Here is a 13768-nt window from a genome sequence, read left to right as displayed (position 1 = left end):
TCTTTGCTCACCACTGACACAATCTCGAAGTTGTCTCCAAAGTAACTCGAGATTAACAATCTTCCACGGTTGCTCTCTCTCGGTATAGCTTTCTGAAAAGTCAGTCCCTCCCGACAACAATTACTACTGCTGCACGACTGTGTCCTTATGTACAAAGTATTCTCGCAAATTCCGGACGCTTACAACACAACGATATTGGTAGTGTTACATCATAACTATTTAACCTACTAAAATACTCCAGAAGGTCCCTTGGTATGCATTTTTGCATGACTGGGCATTCTCGAAATTTCTAGAAACCAATAGTTTCAGTCATTATTCATAGCTTATTATCTAAAGTAATAACAGTGTTTGGTGAGAAGTTTGTAAACTCAATGAGTGAAATATCGAATATGAAATAATCATGCAGTAAGCGCAGAAATTTAGCGCGCAAGAATCGAAAGATAAATACATTCAATTAAAGCTGCGTGCTAGAGTGCTTCTTAAAGAAAGACAATTCGTGATATCTTGGCTTAAATTCCCGCCTTGTCTGTAGTGGACTGTGTTCTTACTCGAAGGAAAGTCATCAAGATACTGAGCTATTAGAAATTTGAATTTATAGATTTGTTTATTTCGATGAATCTTGCCTTCAAGTATACTATCGCCCAGAAAATAAACTTGTTATCGTAAAGAAGATAGATTACAATTACAGTTAGTTGAGTGCTTAAACAATTATGAAAAGAAAAACCTCTTTTTAGCTGCAGATCGCAAGTCAGATCGATCGTAACCGACTTTATGCTGTTAACTAAGTGATTGCAATAAGTAATTGACTGTCATTTCCGGTTGGCTGGATCCAGTTATTTAAGTTAGGTGCGATTTCGATTAAAACTGAGCACAAGACTGCAATTTAACTGCCCATACATCCCCAACCTCACTTGGATTGACCTGTGAGCTCTTCCTTGTGGAGTTGCTCTTTATAGAAGATCGAAAAACGATGTTCATCTTTCTTTTGAAACGCTCTCTGATCTGCAGATAGACGAGCGACGCGAAACACATTCCTAGCACTTGTACTCGGATATCTCTCGAAAAACTAAAACTTGATGATATGGAGTTAACAATTAGTTTGTTTATTTTCCTTACCTGAGTGTTTCGCATGCAGTGTAGAGAGAAAATCAGGAAACCCTGCAGCATAAACATGATTTCAAGATCATTAATTTTTACAATATGCAAACAAATTAGACAAAATACCTATTAAGATTTCCAAGAGGAAAGAGAATTGCATGTCTTATAATTAAAAAAGAAGTCTGTCTTCTCTTGCATAGTTAACAGAATTGTTGTTTTTAAACTTCCAAAAAATATCATGTGACCATCGTAATGGTGTTTCACTTGGTTAGAAAGTAAAATAATGATAGAAATTGAATGATTTTGGCAGTTACCATCGAACACTGACCTGAGCACAGTTGAGTATGGTGAAGATGTGAACGAAAGTTTTATGTACAGGCGAGAGGAGACCGAATAGCCGCGTGACACCCAGCATGGGAATCATCACCACCCATGTTTCGACACCCATCCTCGGAGTTAAAAGAAAACATTCATTCATTTTCCTTTGACAATTAATTTTCATTTTTAGATATCGTAAGGCCTTACTGATTAAGGAATGAGGAAGTTAGGCGAATAGAGCCTCACAGGAGGACATGGCTGCCTCTTCCACTATTTTGTTTTAGTTTCATGTTGTGAATCTTACCGTATTTGCTGAAAATGGTTGTCTTCCCCAGTTGGCTGCAACAAATTGATCATCTCCTTTATGACTCGTACGAGTATCAAGGTGTTGAGCTGAAGAATACAATTGGAATAAATTGATTATTTAGATATGATTGTCGAATAGCCAAAGCTAGAGAGGATCCTTGCCAGAGACGTTACTAGTTTGGTAGCAAGCGCGGGATGAAGAGAAAGAGATCTTAAAAGAGGGAATAGAGATCCCAACAGGGGAGCTTTGATTATCTGACAAAGTGCGAAAGAAATCGCCAACTTAAGTGTCTAAACTGAATGAAAAATTTCAATCTACTTCTCTTACTGCCCCTTTCATCTTGTTCAATGTTTTTTTATGAGTTTTTTGTGCGCGAAAAACATACCTTAGTATATCAATGTGAAACAGTAAGAGAACATTAACAAGGAAGGGGAAGAATCTTTTCTCTCATATTATGTAGTTAAAGTTGGAGAATTTGTGTAGTTCTTGTAGTTGAGTTTTTGAATATCAATTAGTTCCTCGTTGAGCTGCACCTCCCCCGCCCCTACACTTCTTTCTTCCTCTCCCACCTGAACAGACTTAGAAAAAACATAAATTAAATGTGAATGCAAGTTATCATAAATGTCCAATTAGAGATACGCAGTTAACCTTATAAAGTTGTTACCGGAAAGTTTGTCAGAAAAAAAGAACAAAAATTTAAAGTGCACGCGACAATCTCAAAAGATTATCTGGGTAACGGTAATCAATACGGACATAAACAGTACAGATAATCAATTGGTGTTAGTTCGTTCTTTTTCTCGTTTTCATACAGTTTAGAATTTAAAGTCAGTGTTTTAAATAAAATAGGTTGATCAAACCTGTGATGCCTCCTCCTTAAACTAACATTTTCTTAGCTTTCCCCGAAATCCTGAGGTCAAGTCTAACCATGACATAAAAGCTACCCGCAATACCTTTCGGGGTTATCCCTTGCACTTCCGACATGCTTTCTTCCGACAGCCTTTCTGGAAAGAACTGTATTTATTTTTTGTCTTTCTCAGAGGGCGCAGTAACGAATCCTGTAATCTTACTGGCCATAAGTGCGGTCCGGATTTTCCTATCTCTGCCCTCTTGCACGGTATCGCTTGCGCAAACCCCGCACTACATGCCTAACTTTGTTGCTATTTTTCGTAAATACATTTCGTTTTGCCAGCTGGGCAGTATTTTTAAGCAAATTATTTGACAGAAAATCAAGCCGATTAACAACTTGTTGATCCTCAATTTCTCTCTCTCAAACCACTTTGGTTGCCAGCCAAAAATTTGGTTTTTAAATGAATTTTGGTAGCGAGTATGTCATTGAATGGGTTGACGCGCGGCCTAAAAACCATTTGCGACTAACCTAAACCTTCAGTAGAAGAAGCTCAGAAAGGTTAAAGGTGAGGTATTTCTTTACAATTGAAATTATCAGTGGAAATTTCATTTATCATATATCTGAATCTCAAACAAGTTGTTCATTAAAAACCAGTGAGCGAAGTCTTTTATACTTTAAATACGCTTTCGGCAAGTCGTTGCAAGTGCGTTCAAATCGGACAGTCGCTTCCGTAATTTCACAACAGAATACGAAGGAATTCAGCAATAAAAAGCTGCATTAAAATTCCCCTTTTGATGAAAGACCAGAGTTACTCGCGTGATTGCACTAAATAAACGAGCAAACTCCCATAGCTTCAAAATATACTTTTAAATTTAATTACAATCACTTTCACGTAAGTTTATTTGCCAACCAGCGCCGTTGTTGTTGTTGTCCTTTTTTCTTACGCGCCCTCTAATTGACAGGTGTCAGACTGTGACAGATACTTGTGAAACAAATGTTTCAAAGTTTTTTTATAGAAGCCTTTTAAATCACTTTTTTCAATACACAAATAAAAATATTTCGGTGAAGCCTCTCTTTAATTTGCATTACCTCAGTCTGTTTCGACTACCATTTACTCGCTCAAAATTTGTTCAGTTCACGGAGGATCTTGCCGTAATTACAGCACTAACTCATTAGGGTTCTTTTGTAAAACATTTCGTTGAGTGTGGAGAAATTCTGTACAGTAAATGGTGTTAACCCGGGGGTAACATGTAATAGTGTAGTTTGATCGTTCGGGTGAGTGTAGTCCTAAGAAGGACTGTTGTCGGTAGTGGTGACTGACGTTTCGACAATCTATCTAAAGCCCTGATGTGGTAAGCCCTGACGACAACTCACTACGGAGAGCAGTTTACAGGAGCTTCCGATAGGAACAATTCTGGCGGCGCCCTGATTATCAGTAAAGATTTTAACTCTCTTGTGTTTCAATTAAGCAACGTAGGAAAGCAATAAGAAATAAATAGCTTTCAGTTCGCGGAACGTAGAACTTTGGCCGATATCCTCGGGTTCCCACATGCCGCTGAAAACGGTGCCGTCTAGAGAAGCTGAAAAGCAGGCACTACTAAGGCCGAAAGGAAGAACTGCAGAGGTAAAATATCCAACAACGCCGGAAAAGGGCCAAGCAAAACCGAGATACTTTTGGTGATCAAGAAAAATATCAACATGATGGTTGCCGGACTTAAGGTCCCATGTGAAAAACCAGTGTCCTTCATCCAGAACTTGGGATAGCGAGCTTAAGTCTTCATATTTGAATCTGGGTTTAACTAAACAATTGTTGACGCGCCTAAGATCAATAACGAGACGCAACTTCTTTCCTTCCGCGACTGTTAAAGGATTCATGAAGAACGGAGGAACGACATGCTCAACAATACAACCATTATTAAGTAGCTCGGTTATTGCTTCGGCCACAAATTCTGGATGCTGAAGCGCAGATCTGTCGTTCTTTAGAAAGCACTGTGAAGGATAATGGGCAAAAGGTAACCTGCAACTACGCCTAATCATGTCAAGCACAAAATCTGAAGCATTTAATGCTTCAACCCAGAAATTAAGCGAGGATTTCAAGCGACCTTTGACGCCATTGCTACCGCCTTTAACACTAAACTAGTCGCTAAAAAATCACACTCAACCTGCTGGACATCAGTATCATCAGTGGTCAACAAACCGCGATCTAGTCAATCACGGCGAGCGCTTCTCTTTGAAGTGTCCGCAGGTTTCGTGCATGTCAAGCTCAAATGACCAAAACCTCCAAACTGAAAAAAGGGGAACACACAACAGCATGAAAATAAAATCCACAGTAGAAAAATAAAAGAGCAGTGGAGTAGCGTGTGGCGTTAGCAGACCCGAAGGAAGATCACTAACTGACAACAGCTATATATACGACACGCAATTAACGCGTATCGCGTAACTGAAACACCTAATTGTCTAACACAATAAAGAATGCCAAATACAGAACGTGCAGAAAACAAATATCTGCTAAATTACGTACCGCAGATATTTCGATATTCTGCACTAACCTAGTCTATAGAACGAAATACTGCAAAACAGCAATTCATGGAGAATATTGGATTATGGCCTGAGTGTAACGCCATAATCGACGAAGTAAAAACAAGGCACCAAACGACGAGCTGGTCTAGCTTCCGAACGAGAAGCCAAATCCTTAGACGAGAATTTCGACGAAGAAGCCGCGCAGTGTACAGCGGAGGAACCGCTTCCTTTCTCGTCAGAACGGACATGACGACGCTTCTCTTTATCCGCTCTCCTCTCGGCCCGGTAAATTCTCTTCTCGTCGTCGGAGTCAGAGGTGAGTTCGTCAGACAAATATTCGTTAACGGTCGCCTATCCAAATTCGCTCTTGTCAACTAGCTTAATCAGTGGCTTCAACACGCTTGGAAACTAATTCAGTACCTGACTCCTGGGCAACTTTAACTTTCTCGTACAATTTCTGCTTGAGAGCGTCGGATGCTTCGTCTAGTTTATCCATCACCGGAGGGAATGATCCAACTGCTGCTGGTTTCCTTTCCTTTTGCAGGTATATTGTTCGCGCCGAGCTCTCTTGGCTGCTTGTTCAACGGAAGAGCTGTTCTCCACGGAAAATCGCTTCGCGAAATCGCTAAGCCGAGATTCAATAACCTATAGTGAGGTTATCGGTTAAAGAACCCATCGATTCAGAAACGGTAGACCGTATAACAGCACCGACAGAAGGATCTCAAACTCCATCGTTCCGATTAAAACGTGCCCTAGCTTCCTCAGAGTTGCTCATGCTAAAGAACGGTGGAGTGAGCGTGTGGCGTTAGCAGACCTGAAGGAAGATCACGAACTGACAACAGCTAAATATACGTCATGTAATTAACGCGTATTGCGTAACTGAAACACCTAATTGTATAACACACTAAGAATACCAAATACAGAACGTGCAGAAAACAAATATCTGCTAAACTACGTACCGCAGATATTTTGATATTATCTGACGAGAACAAGTACCTTGACCCTGTTTTTTCTACGAACAACTATAACGAAGACTTCATCAGACGAAACACTCACCGACCTTAACCACTACTACTACCGAACCTAACGACAACGCAAATCCTACGACTACAGCAACTATACCGCACATAAAGGGCATATCTGAGAACATCTCGCGCATCCTACAACCATTCAATATCCGCGTCGCTCACAAACCCATTACCACACCACGTCTGTTACTGACTAACGTCAAAGACCCAGACGAACCGAGGCACAGACAGGGAGCAGTTTATAAGGTCAACTGCTCCGACTGGCACGCCTCCTACATCGGTGAGACTAGCAGAAACCTCACAACCAGACTGACTGAACACAAACGAGCGACGAGGAAAGGCGATGTCAAGAATCACATTGCTGAACAACAGCGACTTACGAACCACACTATTGACTAGGACTCTGCGCAATGCCTAACCGACAACTCCAACTACTTTCAACGACTGACTCTGGAAAGCTAGCTTGGAACAGACTCCCCTCAACAGGTGTCAACCACTATCGGCACCATATAAACGACTCATCCATGACATTAACATTACAAACGAACTGAACAGAACGACCTAACTTTACTAACGGATCGAGACTGATCAATCACGACCGACCTACGCCACTTGAGTTTTACAGCCAATAACATCGCGGCAAAGCCGACAATCAGTTTAAACAAACCGGACTAAGAACATTCGACTGACAACAACTATTCACTTGACTCTGAAGATGACTTCCGCTCAGGTTGTCGAAACGTCAGTCACCACTACCGACAACAGTCCTTCTCAGGACTACACTCACCCGGACGATCAAACTACACTATTACGAGAAGTTCTCGCTTGGTTACTCATGGGAGTTAAAGGGTTAAGATCAATATCCATATTCTCTAGACTCTTAACTATAAATTTTCATTGGTACTGATGAGAAGAATTCATATTGTAATGATCTCAATGAATGATTCAGCAATATTACTGGAGGGAGAACTTACATGCTGACTACCCTTGGGGCTGATAGGGTTAATTAAGCAGAGAGAACCAAATTAGTCTATTGTATCGCATGTAAGCCATGCTGTGTTCCCTATTTACCAGGACATGTGTACAAAACATGGTCCAAAATTAACACAAACATCACTTCTTTCAAAGCCAAGAGTAGTATTCCACATTAGAGTAATATTTGAATTAAGTATTGGCAATTGTAGAGTTCTGAGAACTGTATTTGATAATTAAAAAAACAAACTCACAGTCTGATTAAATTGGTATTCATAAACAAAGTAATATAGCTAGCTCACCTGATCGTAACATAAAGAAAACCCAGCAAGGACCCAACCAGTCTGTTGTCAGTTGTCAGACAGGCAAAAAATGGGTAGAACAGGATCCTGTATGCAAGAACAGCGACAATATTCTGAAAAACTAATTAAAACAGAGGAATTAATTTTTTTTTTCTGCTAGCTCATGTTGAGTGTTGGACTGCTGTGCAGGTAAAGGGGGTAAGTTTGTATAGAAACTGTGGTGCCACGTCAGTGGGAGAGTATAACAAGGTAATTTAGTATCATTGACTGGGTTGATAATGGAAATTGGCCACTTTATAGAGTTTAAAAGCTGACATTTCGCGTGCAATAGCCCTTCGTCAGAGCAGTTGGAGGAACTGTGGGTTGTGTGTGTATTTCTAGGCAGAAAATGGAGCTATGCTATCGGTGGGAATATGGTGATGAGAAAACAAGAATAAATTAGTTGTTGATACCGTGGGGTTTAAGAGTGCCTATTTGAGAGATACTTTTGTTCTGAAGTTTTTTGCGACCCTTCAACCCTTGCGAACTGAATTCCCAGTTTTCTGGGAATTCCTAGGAATTCCTAGGAATTCTCAAAAATTCCCAATTATGCAAATGACCCTTGCAAACTGAATTCCCAGTTTTCTGGGAATTTCTGGGAATTCCTAGGAATTCCTAGGAATTCCTAGAAATTCCTAGGAATTCCGAGGAATTCTCAAAAATTCCCATCTATGCAAATTAACTCTGATTTAAAAAGCTTGGAATTACTGGGAATTTCTGGGAATTAGGAAGACTCCAGTTTTGTGAGGACTTGGAATCCCTAGGAATTCCTAAGAATTCTCAGCTTTACAAACTACTTATAATTTAAGAAGTGTGGAACTCTTGGGAATTGCTGGGAATTGAATTTGAGGCAATTTTAATACCCTGAGGTCCACATAAATTCTAAGAAATTCTCAATACCTTGAATGTGAAGGTTTTAAGAAAAAGAGTAATTTCAGAGGCTTAAAACTTTGGCTCAATAAAAGGTATGCTATACAAAACTTACCAAGAGATATACATACATGTACATGTTTATAACTTAAAGATCATGAAATTTATTACTCAAACTAAGTTTTAGTAAATCTTTACATTAATATGGATTTTCTCATGAACCAGCTGTCAGTTATGTTAAATGGAAATTGCCAACTTCCACAATAATTAACAATAATTACATTGTTATCTTACTTCCCTAACCTACATTACTGGTTGCCTTTGTTAGAAAACCTTGGAACAGTCAAGCTCAGTTGCCTCAAACGCTGTCAGAGACTTTTTGTTGACAATACTTTTAGTAGAAATTTCATGCCTTAGACAAACAAATTCAACACCTAATTAATCTTTCTTTTTTCATGATTGTTGTTGCTGCTTTTTTTCAGTTTTTTGCTCTATTTTCATGACTAATTGCTGTAATTTGTTTTGCTGTTTTTATTCTTACAAAACATTTTTGTAAGAGTTCCAATACTTGTGGATCATCCACACACTTTGCAAACATTTGGCATGCAGACAAGACAGAGGTAGTCAATGTACCCTTTGAGGAAAAACACCTTTTATATGACGTCTTCAATTTACTTTATTTGAAACTCTGATCTGAAAATATTTGTCAACAAGACTTGTTAGTAGTGAGAAGTACCAACCAAGTTTCCTTTCATAACTTAATTTCTTAAATGTCCCAATCACTGGATCTCCCAAAAAAATATTACATCTTTTTATTTTTGGTGCAAATTACAAGTCCTTCTTTATATAAAAATGAAAAGTGCTAGTCACACTTCAGTAATAACAGCTCTTAAGTTTACTTGTTGTTCTTCTCTGTCTGTCAGCTATCAACAAAATTGTTTTATACTTCGGGCAGTGCATAACTATTTGTGGACCAGAGTTCCAACGCACCTCTGTAATCGCATATAGCTACTCCTGTCTCTTGTACAAATGTTTCTCCTTTGTAAGACGCACTCTACTCTGTTGTCAATACTGCTTTAAGTTCAGTGGAAACGACTGACTGAGGAATCGAGATGGCGGCGTTGGAACGTGTTGCTGAACGCTTGCTACGGTCAAGCTTTGTAGATTTAGGTACTGGTACACTGGGATCATCTATGTATCTCTTACACTTCCGAATGTGGTATCCTCCTTTTATAAATATGAGGGTAAAAGACGATTTGTAGTCGCATTCAAAACTGTGATTGGCTTGTGTTATTTCTCACCTTTGCCATTAACACAACTCAAGTGAGTTTCGAGTCTTTGTTTCCTCGACAACTTTCGGCCACAAATCGTGCATTTGTAATACGATCGATTCTTGTCGATTATTTCTACATAGAGTGAGCTCACATTTTTATTTATATCACCAAGCTATCCATCTTCTAGAAGCAGAGAACCGGTCGGAGAAGTCAAAATAAAGTTCGGCGCTTCTCTTAACACTGCAATCGGCAAGCCAGCGGATTCACTCTGCTAGCCAATGACAAGTCCTAAAAGATCCACGTGATCATGCCGGTGATCGGAAACAAAGAAGACTCCATTTGGCGCTCATCTTTGAATGTACTTTTCATCGGTTGATCGCTTTTCTCAACTGTTTTGCTTAATATAACATTTCTAAAGATAGCTTTTATTGTGGTTCAATGGGAAAACGAGAATAGCGTGAGCGTTGTAAAAGAGAAGAAAGTCGTTGGCGCCGTGGAGTTAAAAGTAGGGACAACAGTTGACATATGGACCGGTACAAACAAGGGTCGAGTGGCCATCTGTAAAGCTACGATTTTGAAAGTTTGTGGTGAGTAACAATTGCGATATTCGTTGTGATCAAAATCTTATAAAAGAATAGATGTAGCGGGTTGAATTAAGCTTACATAACGCTCGGCGCAACTGAAACTAGAATAATTCTGAGAATCGAATCGGTCACTTGCATGCCGCAGTTTCTTAAGCTTATGCTTTACAATGAAATAAACCTATCAGTAAGGTTTCAAGATTCCTCTAGTCACGTTTGGGAACATTCAAGATTCATAACAAACCTTAGTACATAAAGAAGCCCTCCTTGGTAAAAACAAAATAATGTATTCAGCCCTTTTTTAGTAAAATCCATGAGAGAGATGTACTAACTCCAATATAAAAGTCACTCAATATAACAGAGATTTCTCAATTTGAGAATCCAATGAATGCCCTTTTCCTCATAGCCATCTTAAAAGCCTGGTCTGAGCTTTAAACATACATATTTTAATATATTATTTTTGTTTTCAAATTCAGATGTCAAGGAATCCAGTTACAAAATGGTCAAGGTTCTTGTTGACAACCTCATTCAAGGCCAACTCATTGTGAGTCCAGGAAAAAAAATACAAACAGTACAAACAGCAGCTAAGTTTGCAGTTTAGGATAACTTCATTCTAATTTATTGTTACAGTTATAACAAGATTTTAATCAAAAAATCAATTTTATTTGTCTGTAATTAGCCCCTTCACTCCCAAGAATATAACTATATAAATATAACTTAGGATATTGTATTTTTTGGAAAAGAATCAACAGATTTTATTCACAATTTGTGTCAAACCAAATTTAATGATTGATTAGAACTATTTTATATGAATAGCTGTAATTGAGGATTAATCTGTATGAAGTTTTCAAGAAAAGAAAAATAAATCAAATTCCATCCTAATATTACCACACATTGATGTTAATAATTAATCAAAAATATTTTACATGTACGCCTTAATCAAGCTTTTAAATAAATTTCATTGAATACTTGAATTTTAGCTGGGTTTTTTTTAATTTAAAGTATTTATTTTATATCATAAGCCTCAAATTTTTGCTTAAAATTCCCAGTAATTCTTAAACATTCCTAAAAATTCCCAAAAATTCCCAGAAATTCCCAGAAATTCCCAGAAATTCCTAGGAATTTTTTAGATATACAGCTTTTCAGGGAAAGTCATTGGTTCTCTGAGTTGGAATTCCTAGGAATTCCTAGGAATTCCTAGGAATTCCAAGTCCTGTTGGCTATAAACTTGGAATTTCTGGGAATTTCTGGGAATTTCTAGGAATTTCTAGGTTTTTAGAACCAGAGTTGTTATGGTTGGGAATTCCTAGGAATTCCTAGGAATTCCCAGTCCGAATTTACCGTGAAAATTCACACCTTTATTCCCAGGAATTCCTAGGAATTCCAAAAGCCATTTCGCAAGGGAAACTACCTAGATGTAGGGAAAGGCCACAAAGTGCCATATGCCGCCCAGAATGATTAGGGAGATTAAAGTATCTAGCGATCAGTTTGGATGTGTCCTTGTCATTTCTTTTTATATAGTGAAGGTGTTAAGGCTGTGTTGGTAGTTGAGGGTTCAAGCCTCAGACCACAACAACACTTAGGGTCTTAAAATAACTGAGGGGAATGTGCTGCCTTTGATACAACATCTGCAAATGGTTAGACGTTCTAGTCTTCTTGGCTAAGGATGATAAACCATAGGCCCCATACTCTCCTACATCTTCTCTGTACTGGTTATAAGCAGGGAACATTATTTCTAACTCCCAGAAATGATTAACAGGTAACTTCTCCCTATAATATCCTTACATTATCTTGCAAACAAGTGATGAGAATACCCAAACCTTCTCAGGTAGAAGATGTTTTCTTGATCCAACAGAAAAGTTCTCATAACTGATGAATATGCAATTGTGCAGCAGCTAGAGGGGAGAATTAATTAATAATCAGATCTTGAGAGTTAAAGAGTAAAACAACTGACAGACTTCAACAAAGAGTAACAAATGTGGTTCCCAGTGTGGTCATCTGGCCTTGTTATCATTTATAGAAGCCCACATTTACACCTGCTTTTAAAAGCCAAACTAAGCCAGCCTGTCTAAATATTCCAAATAAATAACTTAATATCAAGTTCACACCCTCATCACAAATGGAGGCTAGGTGCCCAAGGGGCCCAGGAGCTGCAACTACAGTCACACCCCAAGGTGCTAGAACACCAACTGGCCTATCCAAGGCTAAAGTGGCAGCTTGCTGAAATGGACCCCGCAAAAGAAACCCTGCAATTAGGGTTGAGGGGGGGGGGGGGGAAACACCAAGAACTGCTATCCTCAGGGACAAGAATCCCATGCTAGAGAAGAGCAAACACAACACAGGCACATGGTGGAACAACACATGCACTGATAAGGTATACCACTGGATGAGGACGGCCCCAGGGCCTTAACATCCAAAGGAGTACTACTGCAAACTCTGGAGAATGCAATAAATACTGCACAGATGCTAACAGCTGGCTTAAGACACAAACCAAATGCCTGAAAACCCTGACAATGCATGTATTTCCTCTTAGTCATTTAAACTGTATGTTAAATTCTATATAACTATTAATATTAAAATTTGTTCATAAACTAATACTGGTCCACAGTAACTGAGTTAGCCTAGAGCTACTATAGTCTTTAAAATGATTTTAACAGTGAGAGAAAAAACAAAGCAAAACAAACAAACACTCAATTTGTTCAAAATTAGGTTGCCATGGTATGACCACTTACCCTGCACCCATCCAGCTGGGTCAGGCATCTGAAAAATTCCATTTTTTGGTTGTAAAAAGACATTCAAGCATGTGCTAGAAGTGGCACCAAACATAACAGCAAAAATCAAATGGTCTGAAAGGAAACCACACAAACATTGGTAAAACAGTAGCACTCAAATAGCTCACTTAAAAATACACTCCCATTAAACCCATTCAATAAGGGAATGCCTCATATTATTGCACTGTGTTTATATTCTAACTGAAATGGCACAATTTCCTGATAGATCAGGGGTGGGGGAGTTTTTGGGTCAATTTTTGCTGCGTATGTAAATCCTTACTTTGATGTAGGAAAATTTTCCAAATCATGAAAATGTGTTAGTCCCCACTCTTGTAACTCTACTGAAAATGTAACCTCATTATAGTTAAGGGAGTTATGAAAATGCCAGCTGAATTAGCAGCACATCCCCTTGCCTTGTATTACAAGTAGCAACTTTTTCGAAAAAAGTACATGTAGCTGGGAGTCACTTAGACTTAGGTACAATAACTTAAAAGTACACAATGATCAGACTTTATGTTGCTGACCTTCAATGTAAGCCTTGACCTTTTTGCTTGATTAATCAATTCTGTACTCACATCAGCAAACCAGGAAATCCATTGCAGTTTTGAAGTCCAGATTTGACCCTTTGCTTGACAAAGGACAGTATAAAAATAATGATGAGCTTAAAAATAATAATACATGTAATAATTATTATGAATCATGCAAGCATGAAATTGCAGATGAAGTTTTAGCAAAACAGGAACACCTTTCAAACTTTCTGACTTAAAACAAGGGGGGAGAGGGGCACCTATTCCAGAGGGGGTGCTTATTGGAAAGAGGGCGCTAAACCAAATCATTGCTA

The 13768-nt window shown here is 38.7% G+C and overlaps 1 protein-coding gene and 1 pseudogene across 2 annotated transcripts in view; both read right to left on the bottom strand.

Annotated features, from left to right (window-relative positions):
- LOC131786358 (adhesion G protein-coupled receptor L1-like) overlaps positions 1-13768 on the bottom strand; it is a 30493-nt gene that overhangs the window by 14590 nt on the left and 2135 nt on the right. For both annotated transcript variants that reach the window (XM_066166723.1, XM_066166724.1), the window contains exons 3-8: positions 13452-13588; positions 12889-13002; positions 11942-12051; positions 7393-7513; positions 1427-1809; positions 1117-1158 (exon numbers count right to left, since the gene is read on the bottom strand). The gene's annotated coding sequence lies outside the window, so the exon portion shown is untranslated. The remainder of the gene's footprint in view (positions 1-1116; positions 1159-1426; positions 1810-7392; positions 7514-11941; positions 12052-12888; positions 13003-13451; positions 13589-13768) is intronic.
- Positions 5263-6001, bottom strand: LOC136280912 (uncharacterized; annotated as a pseudogene).

The sequence above is a fragment of the Pocillopora verrucosa genome, chromosome 5 (genome assembly GCF_036669915.1).
Source record: "Pocillopora verrucosa isolate sample1 chromosome 5, ASM3666991v2, whole genome shotgun sequence".
Classification (NCBI taxonomy): domain Eukaryota; kingdom Metazoa; phylum Cnidaria; class Anthozoa; order Scleractinia; family Pocilloporidae; genus Pocillopora; species Pocillopora verrucosa.
Note: the sequence above shows the minus strand (reverse complement) of the source record. Positions and strands in the feature narration are given on the sequence as shown.